General features: G+C 39.1%; 1 protein-coding gene across 2 annotated transcripts in view; it reads right to left on the bottom strand.

Annotated features, from left to right (window-relative positions):
- Fut8 (fucosyltransferase 8) overlaps positions 1 to 24,290 on the bottom strand; it is a 215,861-nt gene that overhangs the window by 158,752 nt on the left and 32,819 nt on the right. For both annotated transcript variants that reach the window (XM_059279485.1, XM_059279484.1), the window contains exon 2: positions 12,258 to 12,352. The gene's annotated coding sequence lies outside the window, so the exon portion shown is untranslated. The remainder of the gene's footprint in view (positions 1 to 12,257; positions 12,353 to 24,290) is intronic.

Here is a 24,290-nt window from a genome sequence, read left to right as displayed (position 1 = left end):
CAGGAAGGTACCAGCCTACCTGCCAAACAGACCAGGGCATGACAGGTTTTAGAAATACCACCAGAAATGTGAAGTACATATGCTAAAAACACTGACGCAAAAAGCAAATAACATGGAAGAGCAGATGGATAAGGTAAGCAGAGGATGGAACCACACAAAGGAAATGCCACAAATCAACATAGGTTAAAAAAAAAAAAAAAAAAGCCTTCTTGCAATGACAGCTCAGGGTCCAGAGGACATCACGCAGCACAAATTCCAAAATACTTACACACAGGCATGTGAGATGAAGTCTGCCAAAAATCAGACAAAGAGAAGCAAGAGAATAATAAAAAACTAAGAGGCCACCTTACCAGAGAAAAGGGGGTCAGAATTACATCAAGCTTTCCCCTTCAGAAATCGTACAGCAAGGAAAGAACAAAATGAAGTAGCTCAACTATTAAAAAGCCACATGACCCAGTCAGAACTGCAGCAGCACACTACAAAAGTAAAGCAGTAATTAAGGCTTTCTCAAACAACAGCTGAGAGAGAGGACAGCTAACAGACTTGTCTTCTAAGAAAGGATTTGATTCTTTAGTACTATGTAAAATTTTATGTCAAAAACTTGGCACACATGTGCCTGGTGCCCAGGGAAGCCAGAAGAGGGTGTTGGGTCCCCTGGAACTGGATTTACAGACAGCTGTGAGCCGCCATCGTAGTGCTGGGAGTTGAACCTGGGTCCTCTGAAAGAGCAGCCAGTGTTCTTAACTACTGGGCCATTTTTCCAGCCCCCTAACATTTGAAACCTATCTCGAGTAGAGTAGCAAGGCAGCTTTGAACTCTAATCCTCCTAGTCTTTTCATTGGAAAATAGAAATATAAACAGGAAATATGACTCTACCATAATTACAGTACTTATTTAATTTCTATATTCTGACCTCTTAACATTTTATTTCCAAGTATTGCTTCAAGATTACGGTAAATTCTGTGTTCAAGTCCGGGATCAGGGCAGACCAAGGCCAGGAGGAAAGGAAGTCTGCTTCCGATGTGGTCACTTTAAGAGAGAATGTCCTCAACAGGCCCCGAAAACCTAAATGAGACTGATAAAAGACTTGGGGGAAAGCCCCTCACTACCCCTTGCCCTAGGTGCAAGCAGGGATATCATTGGAGAAGGGACTACAAATCCAAATGTGACTTGGAGGGGAATCCTCTAAACAAAATGAGGGGGATCCTCCAGCCTTGTCAGAACAAAGAGGAATCCTGAGGAAAAGGCCGAGATTGGGATCCTGGCGGGCTCCTCGTCTCTTTACCCAGCAGGTCCACATAGAGGATGATTGGACCACGGGCTTGAGTGCAGGTGTCTAAGATGGTCTGCACTTGGCTGTGCTGGGGGGAGGTCTTTTGCTCCACCCCTTGGCGTCTCTATAAATACCCTGGGGCAGAGACAGTCGGGGCCCATTGGAAAAGGTTCCAGGCCCTCTCAAGGCTATCCTTTATTTTCTAGCTGTTTATCTCCGCAAGATTCTCCACAATAAATCCTTCTATCTAATATTTCCTGCTGCTCGCACTCAAGAAAACTCTGGGGAACTGTGGGGTTGGTGGGTAAACGCCCCACAGGATCTCATAAGGGAGGGAGCTCAGGCTAACTGGACGGTTCCCCTGATCGAGGGGCACCGTCCAAAAATGAATCTGGTTACTGGAGGTAGGAAATTCACCTTCCTGGTGGACACACAGGTGCTGATAGGACGGTTATTAGAAAGGAGGAGGTCCCCTCTGAGTTGGAGTTGACATCGGGAACCCGAATATTGGGAGTGGGGGGAGGACCCAGTCACAAGTCCCCCTTTATGACCTACTGAAGGGCATGGGACCCTTGGATAAGGTTACCCTTGTGCCTGAACAACGGGCTGCCTTCTCCCACGTTCAGGGGGCCCTTGATAATGTTTCTCTAAAACATTTCTCAACAGAGAAACCCTTGGCCCCTTTGGCTTTTTACCGGAGCTTCCTGGGTTTCCACAGTCCTAACCCAGGAGGGTGAGCTCATAGAATGGGTCCACCCCTTGGCTGGAAACACCCCTCGGGTCTACACTCAAGCTGATCAGGTGGCAGACGCTATAATAAGAGGGAGAACACAAGCCACTAGCTCTGAGACACTATGGGTGGGAACCCCTTACAATCATCTTCCCCTTTAGAGTGGCAGACATAGACTGACTCACATAGGCCAATGCTCGTCTTGCCTTAGCCCTGGAGGGATTTATGGGGCAACTACAATGTTTTGCCACATTAGGCCTTCCTAATCAGGCAAAAACAGACAATGGCCTCTGTTTTGTTGGAAAAGCTTTGCAGGACTTTTTTACACAATGGAATATCGCCCATGTCACGGGGATCCCTTATCATCCTCAAGGGCAAGCAACTGTTGAAAGAAATCATCAATGCCTCAAAGAACAGCTTCAAAAACAAAAAGGGGGAAATAGCTCCCATATACACCTACAGCTAGCCCTCCTTACCCTTAAAATTTTTAATTTGCCCAAAGGGATGCTGGAATCCAGATTTCAAAAGCATTGGGGTCAATTAAACCCCAAACCACAGATGTAAGTCAGATGGAAAGACCCACTAACATTCAAATGGAGGGGACCAGATCCCCTACTTACAATGGGAAGAGCATACGGATGCATCTTCCCCATTGGGGAGAATGCCCCGATCTGGCTACCAGCCAGAAACCTCAAATTCCTTCCCTCCCTATCCTTACAGGAGGATGCCCAAGACACCCAGGACCCACATGACCAATAAGGAAAGGAAGGTCCTTTGGTGGTCGCAGCTTGTTTTTAGAGGGAAGAAAAAAAAACAAAAGAAATAGTAACAATAAACAGATCCAAGGGACTCAGTCCCTTGAGGAGCGATTATGTTCCTTGACTCTTTCAGATGGAGGCCCTCCTGTGGGTGACTCTGCTATCCCTGATGATGACTGCTGCCCTCCAGAGGAACCATCATCAGCCTCAACTGATAAGATGGGAGGTGATCAGTGCTGGTATTGGCGAGAACCTCAATGCAACTGAGAAGGAGGCAGTCCCAGGCTCCTGATGGCCAGGCTTCATCTTCGACCTCTGCGATCTGGCCAGGGGACCCTGAGATGTGGGTGACTGGACCCCAATCCATGAGGATAGATACTTATGGTGATATTTTATTTGTGCTGAAATGTGATTTTATTTGTATGTTAATAAATAAAGTTACCTGGGAGTCAGAGCTAATAGCAAGCCATAGCAGAAGTCTGGCAGTAGTAGCACACGCCCTTGATCTTGATCACATGACAGGCAGATCTCTGTGTGTTCAAGGACACCACCAGCATGGAGACACATGCTTTTAATCTCAATACCAACCATAGAGACCTGGAGGTCTGTATAAACAGGCAGTGACAAGGAGTTCATGTGGTTGGGTTTACAACCAATGAGAAGGCAGAACAGAAAGTCAATAAAATGACAGATACACAGGAAGTAGGCTTCTTGCTGAGGGGAAGGACAGCAGTGGCAGCGAAGGGTAAGAAAGGGTTTTTAGTATCAGCTCTTAGCTACTGCTCTGACCTCTTGGGCTTTTAACTCTGCATTTGGCTCTGTGTTTCTTATTTAATAAGACCGTTACATCTACAGATACTTACAAAAGTCTCTTGATTCTCTTGCTCAAATGACTCTCCAAAACAGGAGAGGCTTAGACCTTTTTTTCTTACAGCAGGGAGGTCTATGTGCAGCGCTGGGAGAATGCTGCTTTTATGTAGACCATTCTGGAGTTATTTACATAATGCAGATGAGATACACAAGGAAAAAAATTTAAATATGCCTTGGTATCAACAATGGTTTAAATGGTCTTCTTGGCTGATCACACTCATTTCCACAGTTTCCGGGCCGCTGGTGTGAAGGGGCCCCAAAACAGCTTGACCACACAGCAGCCATGACAGGCTTAGAGGCCTAGACACAGCTTCTGTGACAGGCTTACTGGCAGGCAACACCCAGATCCAGGAAAAGCTTTAAACTGATACCACCCAGGGTTGAGGAAGTACCTGATATCCCAAACATTCTGACAATTAGATAAGGTGGCCAGATGCCCTTGAGTCTAGCACACACCTAGTTTTTGTTTTACAGATACCCCTAGACAATTGTCAGCCAATCAGGGTCCTGGACCCTGGAAATCCCCTCACCCCAACCTCTGCTATGATAAAAACTCTGCCCCACCTGAGCTCAGGGCTCTCTGCTCTCACGGCTGCATCGGACAGACAGAGGGACCAAGATCTCGAGCTTGAAATAAAGGCTCTTTGCTTTTACATGCAGGATCTGGTCTCCGTGGTCTTTTGGGGGTCCCCACGATCTGGGCATTAACACTGGTCCTTTTATTTCTGACCTGCACTTTTGGGCCTTGGTTATGGAGAAAACAAATCAAATTCTTCAGGGTTCAAGAAGAAAAAATACAGCTCATGACTTTTTGCCATTACTATGACAGGCTCAATACTAATGACTCTTCCCTGACATAGGGGGTAAACCTCATCTGAGGTGCCAGAGCACAGTGCGAACCTGCGTACCTAACCCTAGGTGGGCTTGCTCAAAAACAGAAAAGGGGGAGTTGTGGGTATGCCAAGCACATGTCGGGCTACAAAAACCAAAGATGGCACTGAGAAGAAATGAGCTGGGCGGGGACCTAACTGGTTTACCAAAAATTATGACTGGCTCTTGGGATCAGGAGAGATGATGAAGGTGCATGGTCTCCTTGTGATCATGCTGAGCTCTGCCCAGAGAGGCTCGTAGATATGTGACCTTTGTTGTGTTTGGTAGAAGGAAAGCTGGCTTGTGGTTTGGTGCTTTATAAAGGGTGTGCCGATGCTTAATAAACGAGTTCCTGCTTGACCCAGCTCCCCACTGCTTCGGACTGTCTCCGGGTACCGGGAGGCTGGGTGATGGGCCAGTGGCGCACTACCCCTCCTCAGTCTAGGTCTGCTGTAGGCAGTGGGCCTAATTCTTTGGTGGGGTCAGGGGAACCCCACATATCTTTATCCTCAGAATACAATTTTGAATTTTTACTGCATGAAGTAAAACAAAAACAAAAACAAAAAAAAACCCTGGTTTTCCTCATAACTTTTATCCAGACATTGATTCTACCTGTACTGATACTTACTACCAATAGAAAGACATTATTAAAGTGAATACATACATATAACTACACAGTGTAATCGTAAGAATTTCAGTATTACCAAACAACTTCCTTTACAATGCTCACAGTATCTCTAAGAACTAATTACCATGACTCTCCACATGACTGAAAGATTTCAAACAAAATATTTCAATGACCTATTCAAAACATAAGGAAAGTCCAACAGTCAATGAATCACAGCTGTCGTTTTCACATCCTGCTCCACTTCCCAGGATAGTTAGCATTCTCCAGTAAGACTTTTTCTAAGATCCCATGATAACAAGAATGATGTGACAGAACTGAGGGCAAAGAGGAGAAACTACAGTCCTTCTGTTCCTTTCATTTTATGAACTCAGAAAGAAAACAGAGCACTTAACACACTCTTTAGCTTTAAATGAATTAACTAGCTGTAAAAGTGTTCCTCTTTCTGATATGCTCTTCAAATTGAAAAATATTAAATATGATCAGTCGACAAGATCAGAGCTAACAGCAAGTAGTGATCTTCATTGGTGATCTTCACTGCAGTAAAGCAAACACAAATTAACCTGCAGCTGTTCCATTCATAGGTCAGCACCCAGCTGGTGGGTATCTGGGCATTCTCTCTTTACTTTTTCAGTGTCAACAAAACTCTAAATATGGCAGATAACAGTTGTTCCACAATTACAGAACTTAAGAATCTGAGAGGTAGAAAAGTCCTTACAGATTATTTCTTCCATTCTTCTCTTCCTCCAGGCCTCCCACTTTATCCATGAGAAAAGTAATTAACTGGACATAGATTTATATAGCAATTTCCTAATTTAAACATTTCATCCTGGAGAGAAGCTCATTAAGATTCCAGAAATAAACAAAACTTAAAATACTCAAGTAAACAATTCACGAGTTCCAGGAAGTTGCTTAAATTTACAAGATCTACAAGCTTATGTACCCCCAAGGCTACATAAGCACTAACAAGTGCTAGAGAGAAGAGACCCTCTCACCAGCTGAGCTGTCGATGAGTTAAGCAGGGAGCTCTAGGGATGCAGTTTTGGTGAGGCTTCACCATGCTGGAGTGGATAGAGCAGCTGCCTTTCAGTCATTCACCCTCCCGTAAGTACTGCCAATAAACTCACTAGTTCACTAAATTCGACTTGGGTGGAATTGTTAACTCTGGTCTGTGGTTAGTGCCCTATCTAGGGTGAACAGACATTTGTTCATGTCTTGCCAGGAGCACTTACACAGTAAGATAGTTAAGTCAGAGTGGAAACTAAAACCAAGGCCTCTTGACATCCAAATTGGTATTTTTTTTTTTTTCATTACAACATACTGTTGTCAGGAATTTTAAATAGCATGAGATTTTATACTTACATGGAAGCTAACAAAACCAGCCTTCTACAGTTTCATGAATATTGAGAACCAAAACTATCTACCCCACACAAAGTTTAAATAATGAGATATAAAATTACATCCCCCCCGTACTGTATTAAAGTGTGACTTTGTGTGTGTGTGTGTGTGTGTGTATGTGTGTGTGTGTGTGTCCCACAAAAGTTCAGAATAACTAGAACTTATCCATAGAATCTCATTTGTAAATAGACTTTACAGACATAACCAAATTACTAAAACACCGTATTATGTTGGGGCAGGTTCTAAGTAAATGACTGCTATCATTATGAAAAGGAAATGTGGACTCACATGCATAGATTGCTAGGTGAATACTGAAGCAGAAACTGAAATTATGACATAATAAGCTAAGAAACATCAAGAATTTCTAATAACTACTGGCAGTACCTAAAAGGGGGAGGAAAGAAAGATTCTTCCTAGAGCCTTCAGAGAAAACACGGTTCTCCCAACATTCTGATTTCAGATGTCTAACTTAGAGAACTGTGAGAAAAAATAAATGTTTATTGTTTTAAGCCATTCAGTTTATAATAGTTTGTTATAATATCCCTAGAAAAGTAAAACACACATGCACACACAGCTTTTGTATACATTAACTTCACATTACTCTGATAACATTATCACACGAATATATCTTTCAAATCATAATGAAATACGTAAGTTTGGGTACTTAGAAAGAAAGGAGGAGTGTTTCCTTTACAGTGTGGGATCTTGAAGGTCCAAACAGCATAGAACCAGCTCTGGCAAGGACCCCAGGACAGAAGATATCGTCAGGGTAGAGTGGTTGTGAAAGGGAGCAATCACATGACCAGACAGGCAGCCACAAGAAAGGGAGAGCACACTTGCTCTGTTTCTAACAACCCTCTCAGATGACCTTACTCAGAGATTTTGTTAACATCCAAAATTACCTAAGAACCTCCCACTAGGCTCTATCACTTAAAGGCCCCACCTCAACCCCACCATTAAGGTTTAGAGATCAAATATCTCCCACAAGTTTGTGTATTGAATACTTAGTCTCTGATTGATCATGCTAATTTGGGAGGTTCTGCAAACTTCAAGAGATAGTAAACCACAGATGGTTTACATGAGTAGGACAGAATTTGGTCAAAAGACTCGGGAAGGCTTGGTATTGGTGCAAAGGTACCTGATTATCAATAGTCACCAAAACTTCCAACAGTGGAGTTGTCTCATGAGTCCAATGAATGAAACTCACAAACAGGTAAGTGCAAAAGCAAAAGTAGTTTACTGAGTACCTGACTCACATCAAGCTTACCAGAGTTCCCTCCCAAGAGAGAAAGAGTCTCAAGAATGGGTTGCTTCTAGCTGGCTCTTACTTGGAGCTTTAAAAAGAACTCATAAAGGGAAGGAGAACTTGCAGGGAAGGAAGCCATCAGTCGACTACTAGCACACTGTTGGTTGCTTGTCCCTGGTGTTTTTAGAAACCAGATGTCTTTGGTTGCGCTCAGCACTTAGCTGTCATCAGTGGAAGCCTTCAGGATCAGGACCCCATCCTGACTGCCTGTCTAACTACAGGCCTCAAGGAGGCTTAGCTTCAAGAAATAAGTCAATGGAGAAGGGTTCTTAGGGGAACTTTGTCCCTGTCCCCTCCTGTCTCTCTGCTTTCTGTCCACTGTGAGAAGAAGTAGGGTCTCTGCTATGCATTCCTGCTACTGTGATGTTCTGCCCAAAGCACAGGAGGCCAGAAATATATGGACTAAACTTTCTGCAAGAGTGAGCCAAAATTTTATCTTTTCCTCTTCAAATTATTCATAGCAAGCATTTGGTCACAGAGAAGCAAAAGTAACTATTACAACCACCATACACAGGACCAACATAGAACCCTTTGGGCAAGATACACTCAAACTATATCCAATCAACTATTCAATCAAAAACTCAACAGTTTTCAAAATCCTTGCCTCACTGTTTACACTCTCACATTACTACTCAATCCTAACCACATGCCCACTCACCACCACTGAAAGAGCTAAGTTAAACCAAATTTCAAATTCCCAAACTTTGGCCCTGACTTTGCTCCTTTCCAACATCAGTGAATCTCTGTCACGGCATGCGACAGTCAGTGTTGTCAACTTCACAGAATCTGGAATCATCATCAGGCACACAGGCCTCCGAAAATGTCTGTGAGGGATTATATTTAATCACTAATTGAGGTGGGAATCTTTCTTACTATGGTGGGACCACGTCCTGGACTGGATTCTGGACTGCACAAAGAGAAAAGCGGAGTTGAGCAACAGTGTGCATTCATCACTCTGCCTTCCTTCTGATTGTGAAGGCAACGTGACACCAGCTGCTTCAAACTCCTGCCACCTGGATTCCCCAACATGATGGGTTGGTTATACCTGGAACCATAAACCAAAATAAACCCTTTCACCCTTAAGTTGGTTTTCTCTAGAAACAGCAACAAGAAAACGAAGACAGGATACCCTCTCTACTTCAATGAGCAACAAACTCCGCTTTGTTCTATCGATAGGATACGGATGGGCCTAACTTCTCTCCAGAAGAATTATCCCGAGTTCATCCCAGACAGCAAAGAAACCTGCCCGCTGTCCTGACAGAGGGACAATTTCTACTCTTCTAGGTTGTTACATGGCTTTCCTTAGAAAAGATGACTACTTTAAAATGCTGCCAATGCTCTGATAAACAGCTGTGCAAAAACAAGTCAAAAACCTAAGACACAAGAGAAATGTTTTCTAATAGCTATTGTCCTAAAAGCTTAAAAAAAAACCTTTAGATAATCAAAATGAAGTTGATATTGCACAAATATTTCTAGTGATAGAAAAAAAAATAAGCAAAAAATGTTTAATTTCTTCTCTCAAAAATTTGCATAAACACCTTTCGTCACAATTTTGTAATGTCCTTATACATCAAATATTGAGAAGTAAATACTCCTTTTGTGTGAATTTTGTTTTTGTACTTCTTGAGTAGTATCTCAAACATTTAGCTTTTGATTGTCTAAGCTTGACAGTATTCACCAAATAAAAGAAACTGGGAATTCTGAATCCTACCAATTATTATCTATCAATATTTTTATAAATGAAATTCTGAAGAACAGAAATAACAGCATTTTAAAGAACTCTAAAAAACTAGAATTAGTTTTTAAATGACATCATTTTAAGGAACTTTTAAAAATTAAAAGTAACATACTTGTGAAAGGGATTTACTTAAATTCTATAAAATTTAAATAAATCTCATAAAATGTTTTGAGATTGTAAAGCAAATTATAATTATTACATTTTCTAGCTATATATTCAATATCTGCATTTTATTTGTTTGCAAAACAAGATCCTATCTCAAATTATTTATAAATGGTCTATTTTATCTTAAAATCAACTGGAAAGAAAATAAATTAAAATTGAGTTTTAGAAACATTAAACAAGTAGTGTAGCCTTATCTCACCCAGAGCTAAGTAATGATTCTGGAAGAGAGGGGATCATAGACATCATGAGCTATCTTGAAAATGAAATTAATCTAAATACAGAATTAATTTATGTCTCATACAGACCTTTATATAACATAAAAGTAATTGTATTAATATTTTTAATGTCTGTTTTTATTTGACCAGTCACATGAAGTAAGGTGTAGAATTTTTCACTTATACTGTCATGCTGTTTTTCGATTTTGGAATACTGAATTTCAGATTTTCAAGATGATCAAGCTGTACTCTATGTCAAAAGAATCTCTAAAGTGCTCTAATGCACTTGCCTATTTAAAACATGCTCCTTGATGGGCCAGCAAGATGGCTGAGTAAGTAAAGGCGCTTGTTGCCAAGCCTGATAACCTGAGCTCAATCCCCAGTAAAAAACCCACACAGTAAAAGGAGAACACCAGCTCCTCCCTCAAGGTGTCCTCTGACCTCTACACTCCCACAGTGGCATAAATGGCACAAACACACACACACACACACACACACACACACACACACACACACACACATACACCCACTCTCTCAAAGGAAAAAAGAAACATTCTCTGATAACACACTATAACTAATACCGTCGTATGTCTACCGAGCGTCTATGAAGGCTACAAAATTCATCTAAAAATATTCAGAAATGAAAACTACAAAATTCATCTAAAAATATTCAGAAATGAAAACAGTGGCATTTACAGTGCCCAGTATAATAGCAGGAATCTCTACCAAGCAACATTAGCATTCTCTGACTCAGAACACTACATTTTCTCAAGGTCTTTTTATTTCTATAGCAAATAATGAACAACTTCCTTATAAATATTCAAATAGCTTTTCAAGCTACTTTTGAGATTATTAATTCAGCCCAAATGTTCATTCAGGAAAATTCTAATTAACTTTTCTATGCTAAACAGAAGTCCTGTTTAACTAAAATTTTAAGATCAGGAATTGCTTATTATTTGGCTTTTATAAACTGGTAACTTTAGGTTTATTCTACCTGTGCATGTCTGATCTAACACTATGCTCAACATGAGGAAACACTGCAAGCTCCATGACAGCCTACTTCTCCTTCTAATAATTGTATATGGCTTCTCTTACTTCCACAAATGACCATAATCCCCTGCCCAATGTCTGTTAGATTTCTTTCTAATTTCTTTTTAATAACATTTTTAGTGCCAGGCATGGTGATGATGCGTCTAATCCTAGCAATTAGAAGGTGGAGGCAGGAAAACTAAGCTCAAAGGCCAGTTTGATCTATATAACAAATCCTTCTCTCTCTCTCTCTCACACACACACACACACACACACAAAAGGAGGCTAGGCCAAGCCTTTGCCTAGCATGTACAAGCTACTAATTCAGTATCCAGCACTCGAGGGGGGAAAAGGTTTTTAAAAAAAAATGCAATCCTAGCCCCCATCAAAAAAGTTGACAGTTGAATCAATATGGTCTCTTTTAACAACAAAAAATTATTTATTTTAAAAAAGAATATGAAGTCATGTTATCTTTTTAAATGCATGACTCTGAAAGTTTTACTATCAACACAAACTTGAAATAACCCAAATGCCCATCAACTAGTGAATAGATAAACTAATTGTGGTGAACCCACACAGTGAATACTTCAACACAACTGAAAAGCAACTACTATACCCAGGACCATGAATAGCATACAAATGCATTATATTAAGTCAAAGAAGCAGACTTCAAAGACTGAATACTAGACAACCGATTTAAGTACATACTGGGAAAGGTAAACTATACAGGCAGAAACAGATCCACATTGCCAAGACTACGGTGAAAGGACAGGGGCTAACTACAAAGGAACATGAGTGAAGCTAGAAGCCTGTGGACCTGTTTTCACTGTGGTGATGACTATGGATGCCAGGACTCTTAGCATTAACATTAAATTAGAGATGTTCAAGTATGACTTAATGTTCATGTGTAGACAGTTTTGAAAGACCTACTGAGACATCAGAAGTTTGTAGGTGAGTTTATTTTCATTATCAACTATGCCACACAACAATTACCAAAGTTCAATATAGAAAACGTAGACACAACTTGTTTTATCAAGTTCAAAACTTGAAAGTCAAAGCCATTAAAAAGTAACTTGCTTATGAGTTTATGAAGGACAGATTACACTTGGTATGCAGGCAGAAAACATTTCCCAACTAATAACACATAATTCACTGGAGCTTGGGCTAACTCGGCCTCCCTACTGCTGGTACATACCCATGTAGCTTTAAAAACAAAATCATTCATGTCCCAAAATATTAAAATGGAAACAGAGAAGTGCTAGTCACAAAAATATACTAACCTGAATTTGCTCAGTTAATCAATAAAGATGAAAAGGATTTAATCTTGAATGAAAACACCACGAGGGTCATAGACAGCTTAATCCAGAACAGCAACCTGAAATAAAAAAAAAAAACTAAATTAATTCACCTCCTCAACTTTCACTTAGCATTATTATGCTTTTTTTTTTTTACTTCCTTGTGGTAGTCATAAGGAAATGTTTATATTCTGCATTAACTAATTCTACAACCATCATTTTCCAAATGCCAAGAAGGAATTGAGTTTTCATTTTGCAAATTATAAAACTCAGTTGTACTCATTGTCTTAATTTGCCTCATATCCCATCCCAAAAACAAGTCAGCCCCACAATATCTCCTTCCCAGTCACAAATATCCCTCTTTCCAGTCTGCAGTTCAAAATCTACATCCTCAAAACCTCAACTAGTTCTACATCTTTGTTTCTTCCTCCTTCTACACAAACTTCCACTCAAACTAATTTAATCTGCTTGCTCTCCAGAGAATAATTTTATTATTCCCAGCTGCCATCATTCAATGAACCTTCTTGGCATATAAAAGAAGATACTGTAAATTTTACTTTGTTGAGTGTTAAGTCATTTCATACTCCTATAAATACCGAGTGTTTCTGGAATTTACCCCCCCCCTTTTTTTAATTTTCTTTTCTGGGTACTGCTTTTAGTCTTTCTTTAGAGGGATCAGATGATGATGTAAGGTTTGCTTCATTGGTGAGCCACAACTCTTCTGAACACTCCTTTTTTTTCACTCTTTGTCAATTAAACTATATAAGTCAGCTTTTTCAAAACTGTTTTAAGAATTCTATATATTCAATTAATCTTTGCTAGACTATTTGCTGCCATAGTCATATACTATATGTATATGTACTTCATATATATGGTACATATATAATCTTATAGAATCTTCTAATTAGGGAACCTCTATTCTCCTTCTTGGTTGCTGGCTCTCCATCACCTATTACCATGTTTGACATAAGTAAGGAGTAAGTCTGATTCATAGACGAGTGGAATGGTTTTAATGAACATTCACTGCATATATATGTATAAGTCACTTAGTACAGAAACCCAGTAACACTACATTCTGTGGCAATATCTTTCTCTCAGTAGTCCTACTCTTGTGTTAAGACGTGATTATTCTTGAAATGACATTTAATTGTGAGAAGTAGAATTGACATTTACTATAAGAAGTGGTTTTTCCTCCAGTGACACCGAAGCCCATGGAAACTGATTAACTGGAAGAAGCACCATCCCTTCACCTCCTGTACAATCAAGAGCCCAATTACTTTAATTTCCAAGAGTACCACTTAAAGTTCTGAGGGATAGCAGGCTATGAGAACCTTCAATAAACTGCCCTAAACATAAATCCTTTTGTGCAGTGCATTGTTGTTTACATTATCTCATCTGTATCCATTTGAAGAGGACCGACAGGAACTCTGAAAAGATCATAAATGTACAACTGATACATAAACATGGAATCTAAAATCTACCGAGATTCACTACAGTTCTTTCCTGAAACTTCACCTAAAAGCTTTTGCCAACTTTCTACAATAAATGAAACATGTAGGACTTATATCTACTGCCATTGTGAAATGACCAGATTTACCAAATTTACCTTCTTATGGTAAACAACTGCAAAGTTGTGTGTGCGTGTGTGCGTGTGTTTGTGTGTGTGTGTGTGTGTGTGTGTGTGTGTGTGTGCCACTTTCCAGATCTTGAACAAAAATGAGTGTGATCTGTATTGCTTGAAAACTTGAAACAACTAGAAAGTCTCTACAAGCACCTTGTCTTTACGTTGAGAGCCATGCTCTACACACCACTGCAGACAGACTCAAACAGAAAACAGGAGCTGTGCTGACTCTTAAGAAGCAAAGGTCCAAGTTCACTGTAATGAAGTGGCAAGGGTTTCTAGAATAGATACTAGAAAACAAAGAGCTTTGCAGACAGACAAAGGCTACATTTCTATACTGGGGTTCATTTGCATCTCAGACTTAATAGTAATCCACACACACTTAGGCAAGTGTCCATAAATCAAGGGAGTAAAAAAAAAAACAAATTTGGCATTTGTCAACGAGAGTTCTATCAAGCAAAGACAGAGGGTTTAATGATACATTGAATAAAATGGCCCAAAATAAAGCCTGTTCTCTAACAACCCTGAGAGTTCTTTAAAAGCAAGCCTTGAAGGATAGATAATCTAATCTTCAGTCTAACACCTGTAACCATCAACCGAAAAGGGAGAACCTCATGCTTCCCGGGCCTGTGGTGTTCAGAAGGGTTGTGGCTCGGTGTGAAGCAGACCTTAGATCACATGACCCCCCCATAAACAAAGACTAAAAGCAGTACCCGAGAAAGAAAATTCCAAATAATGTGAATGCATCCCAGAAAAACTCAGGAGTATTTATAGGAGTATGAAATTACTTAACATTCCACAAAGTAAAATTTATAATCTCCTTTTTAATGCTTAATAAGCATCAACTGATTACTAAGCAAATTTTTTAAAAATTATAAAGACAATTTCTAGAGCCTTAATGAGAGAAAATCAATCAAAACCAACCTAGAATTGATAGTTGATAGGAAACTAAAGTTATTATATACGTATTTCATATCTTCTGGAAGGCAAGACAAAGACTGGATATATTAGTAAAGATACGGAGGAGAGAAGCAATGACCCAAATGAACACCTAGGCATACACACGAAAAAGATGTTCTACCAGATACTTGGTAATTAGTTTTCTATTCTGTCTGGTAGGCTAAGATCCTATTCTTAGTCTACAGGAGCTCAAGGTTTTATACTGTTCCCTAAATTCCTTTGGGGTTTACTCCTCAGCCTCAAGAACCTTCTTCATAGACATATGAGGTATAATACAGTACAGTAACTAGAGCAATCATAGGTTTACTTGTTACCTATCTTTCAGGAATCAGGTTTTATTGCTTGATGGCAGTGTCTTAAGAATTGTCATTTCCACTCCACAGGAGAGAAAATATGCCAAGTACTAGAAATCTGGCCAACTTCCCAAGGCTAGTAAAGTCATGGATCTTATAAAAAGAATCTCCTATCACTACTTTGATAGGCCAGCATAACTCCTAACTACACTAAATCCTATCCTTATACTCATAGATAAGTGTAGTTACCGCCCCTCATCAAAGCTCTTCTTTACAGCAAATGGAGACCATCACAAAAAAACACAACTGAACACAATGTAGAAATCACTGAGATAGGAATCATGTGAAACCAGAAATTATGACCACATTAGAAACAAAAACCATATAAGAGATACATAAGAAGTGATAGGAAAAATATGATTTATAAAATAGACAAGTATCATTGTTCAAGGAATACTCAGCAATAAACAATAATAAAAAGACAACATAAAAAACCCATATTAGACAAAACATAAGCTGAATAGTTTCTCTTAAGGGGAGGGGAAAACATATACCTATGACCAAGGTTACAACATGTGATCTCATAACTGTTCAGAACAAATACATGAAAGATGTTACTCATTTAAGAGGAAACAACACACCTGATTATCACTTGTGGTGCTGGAATTTTTTCTAGTTTGTGTCTGTTGCTATGATAAACACTCACTCCAAAGGCAACATGGGATAGAAAAGGCTGATTTCACCTTACACGGGAAGCTGAGAGTAGGACTGAAGTAGGGATCATGGAGGAGCTCTACTTCCTGGCTTGCTTCCCTGACTTGCTCAGCTACCTTCCCTGCTCAGTCCAGGTGCACCTGCCTAGGGATGGTGCTGCCCACAGTGGTCTGGACCCTCCCACATCAATCAGCAGTCAAGAAAATGCCTCACAGACAAGACCAGGCCCATAGAGCCAACTGTTCAATTATGGTTTGTTCTTCCCAGATCGTTCAAGTTCATATCAAGTTAACAAAAAAATTAATCAGCAAAGAATCCATGCCCAATATTATGAAATTTCCGTATAATCTGGCCAAAAGTAAAACTACTAAAGGAAGAAAGACAAACAAATCTTTAAAACTAAATAAATTATCTCTGTAATAGGTAAAATTTAAACTATTTCCTTTTTAACAAAATGCAAAAAAAAAGAAGAAAGAAAAGTAAGTTATGAATCACAGGTTTTACATTCAGTCTGTGGTGTTGAATTGTCAGTCATTTTCCATATTGTTAGAAAGAAAAATGACTGTGAGTTACAATGAACAAATCCTAGATGGGAAGAGAAAAACAGCAACTGATCCACTCATGCTCATCTTTAAAGAAATGATAAGTCCTAGTCTAAAAAAAAGGAAACATAAAAACCACATATGAAATGAAGAAAAAACTAAGCTTATGGGGAAATTACATATTTAACAGATGACAGAAAGAAGCTGTCTGAAGTAAAATTGGCCATTTTTGGGAAAAACAGTTCTCTTATAGGGAGGAAAGGCTGTAAACATGTCTGAAATAAAAAGCTGACTGTGACTCAGTCACAACTGAATCTTATAAAACTAATGGTCCTTGGACTATTTAAGGCATCTCAAAAGTCTGACTTCAGAGAGGATCAGACGAGACTGTATCTACAGATTATATGGATGAGACTACCCAGACTGATGGCAGCAGCTCACAAGAAGCTGCTTGCTGTATGTAATTTCCCTACTGGAAATGTATCAACCTAAATAGAGCATGAAGGTACCCTGCGCTGGCTCAGACATAGAGAGCAGTAAAGTAGCACATCAGTGCTCCCTAGCTATGGACCACCGTGTTAAAGACTGAATGAGAAAGTCTCAAAGAGAAGACCGTAGTGATGCTGATGGTCTCTACTGCTCCACTTCCTACTTCTCTTATAGCATTAATATTCCACTGAGTCTGGTGTATCGATAGAGCTGCATTCTTCTTGCAAAGGAAAATAGGTAAGGGAGGTGATATTCATGGGGAAAGAAAGTATTTCATGCTAATAACAACAAAAGGGGGTGAAAGAGTACACAGAGTGCTTGGCTAGCATGAATGAGGCCAAGTTCCATTTCCAGCACCAAATAACCAGGCATAGTGGTATCCACCTGTAATTCCAGCACTCACGAGGTAAAGGAAGGAGGATCAGAAGCTAATATCATCCTCAGCTATACAGCAAATCTGAGGACAGCCTGAGATACATCAAAACAAAAATCTGAAAAGTCTATCCCAGCACTATTTTAACAAAACTGAATTATCATAAGATTGCCAAATTCATATCTCTTAGTAAATAAATGCTAGCCTATAAGTATCCTGACAACATTATTTTAATGTAAAATAAGAAGTTAGAAACTACCTCGTTATTCTCTGTCCTTTTTTGAAGTCATCTACTTTGTTAAAATAACACAGTACTAAACCAGGCCTCAGGGTGCAAGCCCATCACCCCAGCTACGCGGTAGTCTGAGACTGAGAAGGATTCAAGTTCCTACCTGGAAAACTTGGGAAGATGCTCAACAGTGAAAAGTAAAGATTTAAAAGGCTGGGGATACAATTCAGTCATAGAGTGTTTGCCTATCATTCATAAGGTCCAATATTCAACCCCCAGGGGCACAGAAAAATAAGAAAAAAATGATTACTCAATCAACTTGACTTGTGAAATTTTGTCTACTTTATCCCTAATTAACGGAGCCCATTTAAATGCTTGCTCATATTACCTAGGTAAAACTGTCTTTAAATTTTTAAGTTCTGTATGACATTACAAAATGAGCTCAAACTATGCTGAAAATCATTAAAGTAATTTAAGTGACTTCTGTCATCCTTAAGTCATATACTTGTTCAAATCTTAGAATCACCTAAAATACAAATAAGAATTCTGAAAACCTAGAAAAGAAAATTATATCAATTATCTCATAATTAGCATCCTTTTATAGTGATTATCCTCTCAGTTAATCTGAAATCAGAAGGCAAAATACTGAAATTTCCATCATTTATAATACCACCACTCCTTCAACTTTCCCGTGGGGCACAGATTGAATTTCTAAGTCTTTTTTAACTTGCCATACCATGTAATTGGCTGCTTTCCCACCACATCGCCACAAGACTCTGCACACTATAAGGAGCCTGTTATTCATCTTTTTACTCCTTAGTGAATTCTAGCACAAGATCTTAAAACAGCATGTTTGATATTTCTTCACACCAATATCCTTACCTATCTCACAAAGCAACTGCAAAGACAAAACAGCAGAATTATCTGTGAGAACATTGTGTGTAAAATAAAAATGCTTTGTAGCTATCAAACGGAATTTATCTCCCTGTTACCTATTGCTATGCTAAGCCTTAGCTGGCAAACAGTGACATGCTCTAGGAACAGAGCAGAACAATGGGCCCTTAGGACGCACCAGGGTTCAATGGTGGCTCCACAACCTTCGTCTGCAGGGCCTCCATTCACAGGTTCTGGAGCTCCACTGAATAGTGTTAGAATTGTTAGTTCATGACCCTCCCACCCTACCTATCATAGCACCCTCACCACTCCAAACACCATTTGGAGTTTTTATGGTTTCCTGTACTAGTTCCACTACCATTTCCAAGTCTGTATAGTTCAAAACAAATGACTGTTTGCTGCTTAAGTTTGACTTAGTTGGCTGATTTGCTACAATCTTCAAGCTCTTTTACCTCTTACCAGGGAAGACAAAAAAGCATAATCAATACATCAGGGTATTCTGACCTTTAACACTATTTCTGTGATACTATTTTAAAAAAAAAAATCACTTATATTCCCATATATCTTTTTTCCCCCTGGAGCTGAGGACCGAACCCAGGGCTTTGCGCTTGCTAGGCAAGTGCTCTACCACTGAGCTAAATCCCCAACCCCCCCTTATACATTTTTTAAAAATTTAGTCAAGACAAATGCATAATATTACCTATGCTAACTTATGTCTCATCTGAATATTTTCTATTCATCCAACAGCATAGTCACAAGCTTTAAAAAGTGAAAATCTATACCAGATACAAGGAGAAATTAAGAAAAACTGGTATCTAATAAAACAATACAAGATGTAAATGATATAATCAATAAACAAGATACTATTATATTCAATTTATGAAACTGCACTTTATACTCTGGTCAAGAAAATAACCTCATTTTAAGATAAGAAGTATTCACAAGAACTGACATATTTAAGGTCATAAGTCTCAATAAATTCAATAAAGTAGAAAAAACAAGCTATGTTCCCCTATCATGCAGTAAAAATAAATAAGCAGGCAAAACAGTCATACATATAAAAATAAATAAATCTTTTTAAGAACTAAACTGCATGGGCTTAAGAGAAATTGAAGATGCTATAGGAAAATAGTGAACCAAAGAATAGATCAATAGAAATTCTCATTTCAGAATAACCAAGTCTGGCCAGGCATGGTGGCACACACCTTTAATCCCAGCACTCAGGAGGCAGAGGCAGGCGAATCTCAGTGAGTTCAAGGCTAGCCTAGTGTACAAAGTGAATTCCAGGACAGTCAGAAACCCTGTCTTGAAAAATAAAAATAAAAACCAGAATAACAAAGTCCACAGGGAAACCAGACATTTACATAATGTCAAGTATTTTCTCACAAGATATTTGCTAGTTACAAAGAAAAAATGGCAGATAATTAAAATTACTATCACTATGACAGTACTCATGTGCTTCCAGATCTAACACCTTGAGAAGGACATACATAAAGACTATGGGTGTCTCAGCTGAAATACATAATCAAATTTTAGTGAGAAGAAACATGTAAGTGTAAACTGAAGGACATTCACAAAGAGCTAGCTAGGCCTATACTTCAAAAAGCAGGTGTCACGAAAGGCAAAGTTATTTCTCCAACTAAAGAAAACAAAACAATGAGAACTAATTTGATCCTGGGCTAGGAAAAACATTGTTTACTTTTCCTATATAATTTGGTTAATTGGTGAAATTTAAAGTTATAGGCAGACTAAATAAAATTTAGTAAATATACATAGAGATTAAATGCTAACATCTGTAGACAATGTCCACTGGTTAATTCTGGAGAATGTCTCATACTTCATAAAATAAAACTAAAGCTTAAGTGAATCTGCTAATTTTCCAATAGTTCAGAAAAATAATAATGTATACAATAAAAAGAAAATTATATAGGAAAATGGCAATATATTTAGAAACTGGATGAAAAAGAAGAATTACTTGATTATGTTAGCACTATTCTTTTTTCAATTTTAAATCATTTTAAAATTATAAAAGCCTTTTGGGGGTGTAATTTCTTACAAATACACTCTATGCCTGTATTCCCAGCATTCCACAGGCTGAAGTCAAGGTCACCCAAGATAGCATAATGAGTTCCAAACTAGGCTGGGCTATGTCCCAAAAAAGTAACAACAACCCCCCCACACATCTTAAGGTCACTACAGACTGAAACAAGAACTGCAGAAGAGACCCAGCTGAAGGGCAGAAAACATTCTGCTCCACTGTAAATTCCAAAATCCAGTGGCACACAGCAACAGGAGCTGATCGTGCCTGTCTGGGTCTCCCTCTCTCTGACTCATTCACAGATCCAGTGAGGTCCTGTCACACACGAGGGACTCAGAAAGTGGACAAATGATTGAACACGCACATACATAAAGAGCACTCATAATCTGCAGGATGAAAGCAAACCAAGAGCTGTTCCTAAACAACTAACTCCTCATTTCCACTAACATCTTAACCAGTCCCCAATGAAGAAAAAATAAGAATACAGGAGTTGCTCTTACTTTCATGTGGATGAGACAGGGGTTTAGGATCCTTTCCCCTTTCTTCCTCCAGCTCCCAAACTCCAATACCAAATCCTTAGCACCTCAGAACTGAGGGATAAAATGTCTAACAAATGTAATTATCCTTCATTTTCTAAACTTAGATCCAAAGAACCACTCAAACCTATGATACTCAAAAACTAAAAAAATATATCCACAAATTCACTACAGTTTATGGATCCACTAGGATTCCCAAAATCATTTCAGGGAGCCAGAAGGTAAAACTATTCTACAATAATACTGAGCTATTGTTTACTGTTTTTGCAGCTAACATCTATATCAATACAAAAGCAAAAGAAACCAAGGTACTGACACCAAACTGTGTGTGTGAAGGGGGATGTGTGCCCGTGCGTGCGTGCGTGCGTGCGTGCGTGCGTGCGTGCGTGCATGTGTGCGTACGGGTGCATGCCACAGTGCCACAGTGTGCAAGTGAAGGTTGGAGAACAACCTTGGAGTTGGTTTTCTTCTTCTACTATGTAGAGCCAGAAGACAGGGGATCAAGCTCAGGTCCTCAGGCTTGGCAGCAAGCACTCTTACCCACTGAGCCACCTCACCAAACTGACAGCCTTCTTTTCTAATGAAATGTTAATGAGACTGATGCCATTAACAAGTATATTTTTTTTTATTTTTTGGTTTTTTTGAGACACGGTTTTTGTAACAGTCCTGGCTGTCCTGGAACCCACTCCGTAGACCAGGCTGGCCTCGACCTCACTGAGAGATCCACCTGCCTCTGCCTCCCAAGTACTGGGATTAAAGGTGTGTGCCACCACTGCCCAACAACAAGTATAATTTTTAATACTGTATAAGTATTTGGAATATCTATACAATTTAGTGAACCAGTATTTTCCAAATGACCCAAACTTACTTTTACAAAACTATTCAAAGCACAGTCTAGTGAGATGGTTCAGCAGAATAGAACAAATACTGCTCTTGCAGAGGACTGGAGTTCAGTTTTCAGCAGCCACGTAAGATGCCTTACAACTGCCTGTAACTACAGCTGTAAGGCATCCGACACTCTCTTCCAGACTCCATGGGCACCTGCCCTTCCCTACGCTCATGCATGCATACACATACACACACACACACACACACACACACACACACACACACACACACACACACGATTAAAACTATTCCAGGTATACAAGAGCACATGTTTCTAACCCCAACATTAGAGGTTGGAATTCACCTCAACCAGGCAGTAAAGCTCAATCTGTAAGCTCCAGGCTCAGTGGGGCCAAAAAATAGGATGGAAATCAATTAAGGAAGATACCTGAAATTGACTTCAGCCCTCCACATATATGTGTATATGCCCACACATACATACATATGCACTAACAGAAAAGAAAAATAAACGATCAAGGGCTGGAGACACAACTCAGTGGTAGAGCATTTTTATAGCATATTCAAGGCTCTGACCCCTCCCAAAATATTCTTATATTCTCAGTTTTAATTTACAATATGTAAATATCAACATAGCAACAATAACAAACCTCCTTGTAGTATCTCACTAAGTTTTAAGAATGTAAAATAGGGCCGGGCGGTGGTGGCGCACGCCTTTAATCCCAGCACTCGGGAGGCAGAGGCAGGCGGATCTCTGTGAGTTCGAGGCCAGCCTGGACTACCAAGTGAGTTCCAGGAAAGGCGCAAAGCTACACAGAGAAACCTTGTCTCGAAAAACAAAAAAAAAAAAAAAAGAATGTAAAATAGATCTGAACTTAAGTTGAAGCCAAGTAGGCCTGTAACCCAAACATCCAGGAAGCCAAAGCAGGAGAACAGAAAGCTGATACCAGCCTGGGCTCCACTGTGAGACCAGCCTCATAAACCAAAACAAGAACACAAGCTTCACACCATACATTACAGCAATAGACTGACCTGTTGGAGAATGTCACTAAACTTCCACAGAATAAGGATCAAGAAATAAGAAAACTAATCACTATCATTACTAGTACAGCTTCTATTTAATTCAGCACAAGTAAAATAAGTGATCTTTTTAAATACAATTAAGTTTATGCTGTGAATTATCTTAAAACATTATTTTCCTTAGTCAATGATTAAACTTGCTTTTATTATTTTTATAGGAAATTTTAGAACCCCTAATATCTCCTCATTGTGAATTTCTGTATTCCCAATACATCACTAACATAGAAATGCTCAAGGATTTTGGATAAAACATTTAAAAGTTCAAGAAAGAAAATACAATTGCTTATACTCATATTCAATCAATAATATGTAATCAGAATACTTCTAAAATTTAAGATTATTTGACAACTGTTACAAACATCATTCGCAATTTGCATATAACTATGACAAATAAAACTTTACCACATTTTCAGGATAAACTGTATAAATAAAATATACCATCAGGATTATTTGGGGAGGGAGTCAGCAAGCTGACTCCACAATAAAGGTGCATATGACCAAGCCTGACAAGACCCACATGCTGGAAGAAGGGAACCAACTCCCACAAGCTGTCCCTGGTACCTGTGCATCTACACACACACACAAACACACACACACACACACACACACACACACACAGTCATTTTTAATTAAAAAAAAAAAACTTCACACTGCTGAACTTTCATTGACAGTATTACAGTCAATGTCTACCAGTAATGTTATACAGATACCACCATTTTTAAATCAATAAATTTGAAAATAAGAAAAATCTAAAGATCTTTGCTGATATGAAAGACAATGAGATTATCTGCATCCACAGTTAAATAATTTGGAAGACATATGACAAAACATTGCTAGTAGGTGTAAGAGGTCATTTTCTTTTTAGCAAATTAAAACAGAAGATGAAAGGGTCAGATAGTTACTCCTGAGACATTAAGTAGTGGTTAATACTAGAAGAGAAGGCAACAATTATGTAACACTTACTATATCCAAGACACTTTTTTTTCCTTACATGAATCTACACAGTTAACTCTCAAAATCCTTAAGTTCACTCTTCCTTTCTAGAAGAACTGAAACAAAACAACTTGTGCAAGACACAGTTAAGTGGAAAGTGGGATCTGACTCCAGGCTGTCTCTAGAATCTGGACCCTTGAATGGTATATAAACTCTCCAGTAATACGTGCTAAGGTGAAAACTGTTTTCAGGGACCTCCCAGCGTACCAAAGGCTCACAGATTGTGCCCCACTGTTATTAAGACTCATCTCTAACACTGGATCACTCTTCTTCAAGCACTCCCGCCTTGATGCTTGATTAGTTCTGTTGGTTTTCCTTTTGATCTTTTCAACAAAAATTTATTGGACACATATCATAAGCCAAGCATTATTCAAAGACCTGAGGATAATGCGATGAACAGCAGATCAGTA

This window comes from Peromyscus eremicus, chromosome 14 (genome assembly GCF_949786415.1).
Source record: "Peromyscus eremicus chromosome 14, PerEre_H2_v1, whole genome shotgun sequence".
NCBI classification, from domain to species: domain Eukaryota; kingdom Metazoa; phylum Chordata; class Mammalia; order Rodentia; family Cricetidae; genus Peromyscus; species Peromyscus eremicus.
This window is presented reverse-complemented; position numbering and strand designations above follow the sequence as displayed.